The sequence below is a fragment of the Balearica regulorum genome, chromosome 7 (assembly GCF_011004875.1).
Source record: "Balearica regulorum gibbericeps isolate bBalReg1 chromosome 7, bBalReg1.pri, whole genome shotgun sequence".
Taxonomy (NCBI): Eukaryota; Metazoa; Chordata; class Aves; order Gruiformes; family Gruidae; genus Balearica; species Balearica regulorum.
Genome location: NC_046190.1, coordinates 21,473,024 through 21,478,753, shown reverse-complemented (window position 1 = coordinate 21,478,753; position 5,730 = coordinate 21,473,024).

Below are 5,730 nucleotides of genomic sequence, written 5' to 3'. Positions count from 1 at the left end.
CCAACAGCCCAGTGCTCCCAGTACTAAGTCACTGTCATGTGTTTCCCCGCTGTTAGAAAAATCAGGACAGCTGGATGCAGATACCACTGTTGCCAAGAACTGGTGATGTGAAAAATCAGGGATGCTCTTTTCCAGCATAATGATGTGTAATGTCAGAGCTGGAACTTCTGGCCCCCATATCTCTGGAGTAGGTAGAAATTTGGAACCAGGTGTTGTGTTAGTTTTCTGCTTCTGAACAGGCTGACACAAAGTCTTTTATCTATCCTTTCCCAAAAAAGTAGTGACTCCAGAACTCTGTGAACACATATGTGCAGAGTGGCACATTGCAACTTGTCTCCAACACACACAATTGTCTGCAGGACAAAGATGTTGTAATCATGTAAACAAAGAAGAATATAATAATTAGTCTGAGATGGAAAGGAGAAATTTAGTTATTTGTGTCTACCTGGTTACCAGCAGTTTTGTTCTGTTGTAGTTTGTTTCTGGAAATCTTTAGTAACCCTCTCTGTACCTTAGATTCAGATGTTGAGAAAAGTGGATACTAACACCTTACTCTGGATAACTAAAATGAGAGCGGGGAGGAGATCTGACATATTGTAAACAGAGAAGCAGTTGTTATTGGTAGAGTCTGAGGTCTGAGTCTTAGGAAACAGACCTCTGGTTATATGGTTTCTAACACAGCTGTTGACACTAAGAAATCTCTTTGTTGCCTATTTTCACACTCCTTTAATTGCATTTCAAGGTACTTCAGAAAACCAGCACCATATGTACGAAATTGTGACACTTCTCATTTTTCTCGAGGAAACAATTTTGTTTGTAGTTGTGGGTGCTGACACCATTTCAGTTTAGGAATATTGTAAAAATGAGACGAACATTAGTTTTTCAATCACATGCAAAATACTTCTTTTCCGGGCATTTTTAATTTTGATGAGACTTCTCTTCCCTTGTAGCTGGTGCAGACTATTGCAGCTATAACAGGACCACTGTAAATGCATTTCAAATATCTTAATTGCTGGTATTCTATAATAGTTAACCTTAAATAGACTCTGTAGGCTTAAAGCCAATGGAAATGCAAGTTGTCCCTGACCACTGCTAACAACTCATGTTAATGCTACACTTTAGTGTGCTGTGCAGTGATAGGTTTAGTGGGGACATTCTGCAGTAGCATTTTGTACTACCACCTTTTCAAGATGGACGTGTCACTGTGCTCTGGGGGAAAGCCTCCCTGGGAATGGTTGAAGGACCTTGGGATCAGGCCTGTCCCTACATGGCCCAGGCTCCAGGACTGTCATGGCTGCAAGATATCATTGATAAACTGAAGCAGAGGGTCATTCAGCTGCCAGAGCTGTGGGACCTTGTCACCCAGCCCACAGAGAGCTTAGATTTCAGCCAAGAGCTGTGGGTGTAGGAACTGCAGGGTCTCACAGATCACTTCCTATCAGCTGCTCCTACTGTTGGGGATAAGACTTATCTGTGAGACATTGCCACAGTTCTTGACTCCCAGTTCCACTGAATTTAGAATTGAGCAAGAGCTTCTCACCTTCAGCTTTTCCAGCTGAACTCAGAACAATGATGTTGCTTATTTCCTCCTACTCTCAGCATTGAAGCTATTGTCCTATTCAGAGGAAAACGGCCTATGTCAGGAGAACTTCCTGAAATGGGCCTTTTTTTTTTCCCCAAAAAATTTAATTAAACAGAAAATCCATATGCTAAGTTGTAATTGAACAGAGGAGCTGTATGCTCTCTAATGGGCTTGAGAGTGCACACAGCCCCTTGCAGTTAATGAATTGGGTGCTCTGTGTGTTGAAAGCACAGAGGAAGGTTCTTCCTTAGTCATTTGTAAGACCTCATTTTAGATCCTGGCTCAATAGAAGACGAAGGTTATTGAGGCCAAATGGCAAAATCAAATAGATAGGCTGCCCTTTTGAAGTCTCTGAAGGAATGCCTGCCTTTTCCAGAGACACAGAATATTGGGTGAGGTCCTAAGTCTGCATTATTGCATAGATACCAAATACTTGGGATAGTGATCTGTGAAGAACTAAGTCTGGCACTGTGGGAGAGACCCAAGCAGCAACTGTCTGCTTCAGGGGGTTGATCCTGTGCTGGTAGACTCAGTGGAAGATATGTGGTTGGCTGAGGCTCAGGTCCTTAACATAGCAACTACTACTGTGAGGACAACAGGATCCTGAACTTGGGTCCTGCTAAGAAAATGAAGGTGAAAGGGATTATCTGTAAGGCCTGGCTTTATAAAGCCTCACACTTCTCACGGGGAGAATGTTGCTTGGCTGTTCTGCTCAACAGAAAAGGTGGCACAAAGCACAGTGCTCTTCTTATTGCCCAGTGCTTCTGTTCCTCTCCTGAGCTATGCCAAACATCTGCAGGACCAGCCCCACAGATAATTCACCCACTGAGGTGGGGATGCTGCAGCCTCTGCAGCGCAGCACAAGAACCCCATTGTCACTACACACCAGGAGGCAACCTCCACCACCCTGCTCCTTTCTGCACAGGGTGTCTGTCTGTACCTGATAAGTGTCAGAGAAGGCAGGTGAGGCAAGAGGACAATGCTGCAGCAGCTGGGCTCAGATGCACATGATGGTGACCATCAGCCTCAGGCAACCAGCTCACTGACAATGTGGGATGTTCTTTAGGGCAGCAGGAGCAGCAAAATGGTTGTGTTTGCACTGCAAGGTTTGTTCATGCCTGAATCCTGGGAAGCCACCTTTCCATTCAAAGGAAGAGCGTGGAGTCCCCATGGGGCCATTGGGGCTAGGAGAGACGTCTGCCCCTCATTCTGCCTGTCCTTGGCAACCACAGGAGCAGCAAGCCCAGCTTGCCTCCTTCCCAGTGCCTCCTTCCCACTGACAGAACAGCCTGGCAGTCTCCTGTCCTTTGGGGCAACGGACAGCCCTGTTGAGAAGCCCTGAACCAGCTCTGGCTGGAATCGGACAAGAACCACAGGCTGCAGTGGTCTCCTGGGTCGATCAACAGCCTGGTCAGTGAGCTCCTTTCCCCCTTTCTGGCAGAAAGAGCACCCCCTTCACCCCATGCTGTGATTTTGGTGGTGCCATTGCTGCTCAGTGTAAAATAAGTTCTGTCACTGGTATATGCCTGTGCCTGCATTAGTGTCTTCTCTTGTACATCTCCATGCAACTGTGTCTTGTCTGTTCCTTGTCAACATGCCATCATGTATATGATATGTCCTAGAGTAGGGCAATTACTTGTCCCCAGCAATTGCTTGTGTGTAATTATCAATCATCTGTTCAAGCTGGTGAAGAAATAACAGAATAAACTGAATGGTAAGTTCATACAGCTTCTCTTTTCAGATGTGTGTTGTCAGGCCTCCTATCAGCAGCTGGCATTATTTAGATGATCTCTGTCTCATGGAGAAAGTAAAGTATTTTTTCCTCAATAGCAGGTGCATGGCTGTGTTTTGTTTCAATTTGCAGAGGATGGCCTTCCAAACTGCTGTGTCTGGCTGGGGAGCCCCTATCTTGCAGAAGACAGCTGTGCCTTGAGGTGATTAAAAATCTTCAGGAGGAGGTTTGGAAAAGCATAAGGTTCTCTGAAGAGATATTGCCACCATGGCTATTTGTGTCAGCAGTTGCAGTGGACAGGGTCTGAGCCCCACTGTGGTAGGTGCTGTGTGTGCTCCGAAGGAGACGCTGTCTTAAGGTGCTCTTGGAGCCAGCCAAGGGGGAAGAAAGCAGTGCCCTAACCATGGTGTCAAAGCACAAGTGAGGCATGGAGAGCTTCACTGATGTGCACAGAGGGTCACGGCAGAGATCTCTGAATGCAGGCTCAGGGCTCAGGCAAGGGGCAGTGGCAACCTGCTGTGGCCAGGAGTGTGGAGAGCTCCTGGCAGTGTCTGCTCTGTGTCTCTCCAAGAGTGTGATGCATTTGCCTCAACAACGAGCAAGCCTAACTTTTCCTGTTTAAAAGGCACACATAAATCCTCAGGCCCCCAACCCCCAAATACAGCCAAGCTTCTGGAGTTACCTTATCATGAACTCTGTTTAGTTTACCAGTAGATGTCAGTCAGCACCACTCACAGCCCATCCCACCCACAGACCCTTCTCCCTTCCCTTTGCAAAGCAGGTTGGTAGCAAATCTCCCACTTGTTTTACTGAGAGAAACTGAGACACAGGAAAATTACTTTCTCAGTGGCAAAAAGAAGCCGAATCCAAGGTTTCCAAAACATGCTTTATGATACTGGATTCTCCCACCCGAGTATTTGCTGCAAACTTTGCCCATCTCTGGCACATTACAGTTCTTCTCTCTCCACCCTTTTAACAGTGTTAGTAGAGGTTTTGCTCATTTTTGCAGTCTTGTGAATAAGTGCTAGTATTAGCCTACAGCTGCTGCTGACTGGTCAGCCTGTAGCACAGGAGGTGTTGGCTGGAGACCGCCCTGCCAGGTTTACAAACATATCATAGCAGGAGTCACTTCTAAAGAAAAGAGAAACATCAGGGAAAAACTATCAGTATTCATAGAGTTTATCAGTAACTAGGGAAAAGGGAGGGGAGAAGCCAACATCATCTGATGAGCCAGATGATTACAAAACCCTGACAAAGTGCCAGGCCATCCTTCTGCTGGTGACAAGAGCCATAATTCAAGGCCTCCAAATCTGAAAGCAAGCAGCCCGGCACTGGTAGAGCAGTAGAAGTAGGAGGAATTTCAGAGGGTCCAGCCCCTCTCCTGAGCTCAGATGCCAAGGGCTACAGTAAAAAGAATATGCCAGGTTTTGGAGAGAGGTGGTAGAACTCAACACTTGAGGAACTGATTAAGAAGCCTTACTCATGGCCTGATTTTGGAGGTGGCAGATGCCAGGCGTAGCCCATTGCCAGCCAGCCATGCTGCAGGTGGCAGAAGGGAGCCAGCCCCTGGGGCGCGGTGAGCAAGGGCTGAGCCCTGGCTGAGGAGTGCTGAAGGAGGAATGCAAACGCTCCGCTGACAAAACAATGTGGGTGTTCCAAACAGGTCTCCAGCCTGAGGTCACGCTGGCTTCACTGAGGCATGCCACAGCAAGTAAACCAAGAAAGCATCTGTGGCTGGGCACAGGATGTCCCAAGCCAGCCCTGGATGGTGCTGTATCCTGACCGCTGCCGTCCCCAGAAGATACGTCATTTCTCTGCTGGCAAGCCCACCTCCAGGTGCCAGAAGGCACAGCAGCAACCTAAGAAACAGCCCATCAGAGCAACGTGCAAGGCAGGAGCTTGAAGCTGACTGCTTGTGTTGCCTGAGAAAGGGCTTAGAAGCCATCCCAAGTGATCATTTCTGTTGGCTGTGACTACCTGTGGGGTCCCCTTCTTCAAAAGCATCAGAAATAACAGCAAATGGCTAGCTCAGATATAGGAAACCTCCACACAGGTGCACGTACACACACACATTGCTGTAACGTGTGAAACCACCCAGGTTATTCAGACATGTCTGGAGTTCACAAAGCAAAGCAACTTTGACATCACATACAAAGGTTTCTGGGACAAACAAAAGAGCAGAGCTTTTCCTTAATTTCCTATAGAATAGGCAGCTGTTATGGCAATGAGAGATGTCGTTCTGTCTGAATTCTTTCAGGAATACAGCCTCTTCTGCCCACCAAGGCCTGTATCTGGGTGCTGTGGTCAGAGGTCCTTGTGATGACACAGAACAAGGAAGGCCAGTGACAGAGTTCTCATGTCTCCTGCATTCTTAGCCTGGTGCCCATGGCTTGTTTTCACGTGTGCCTTTTCAGAC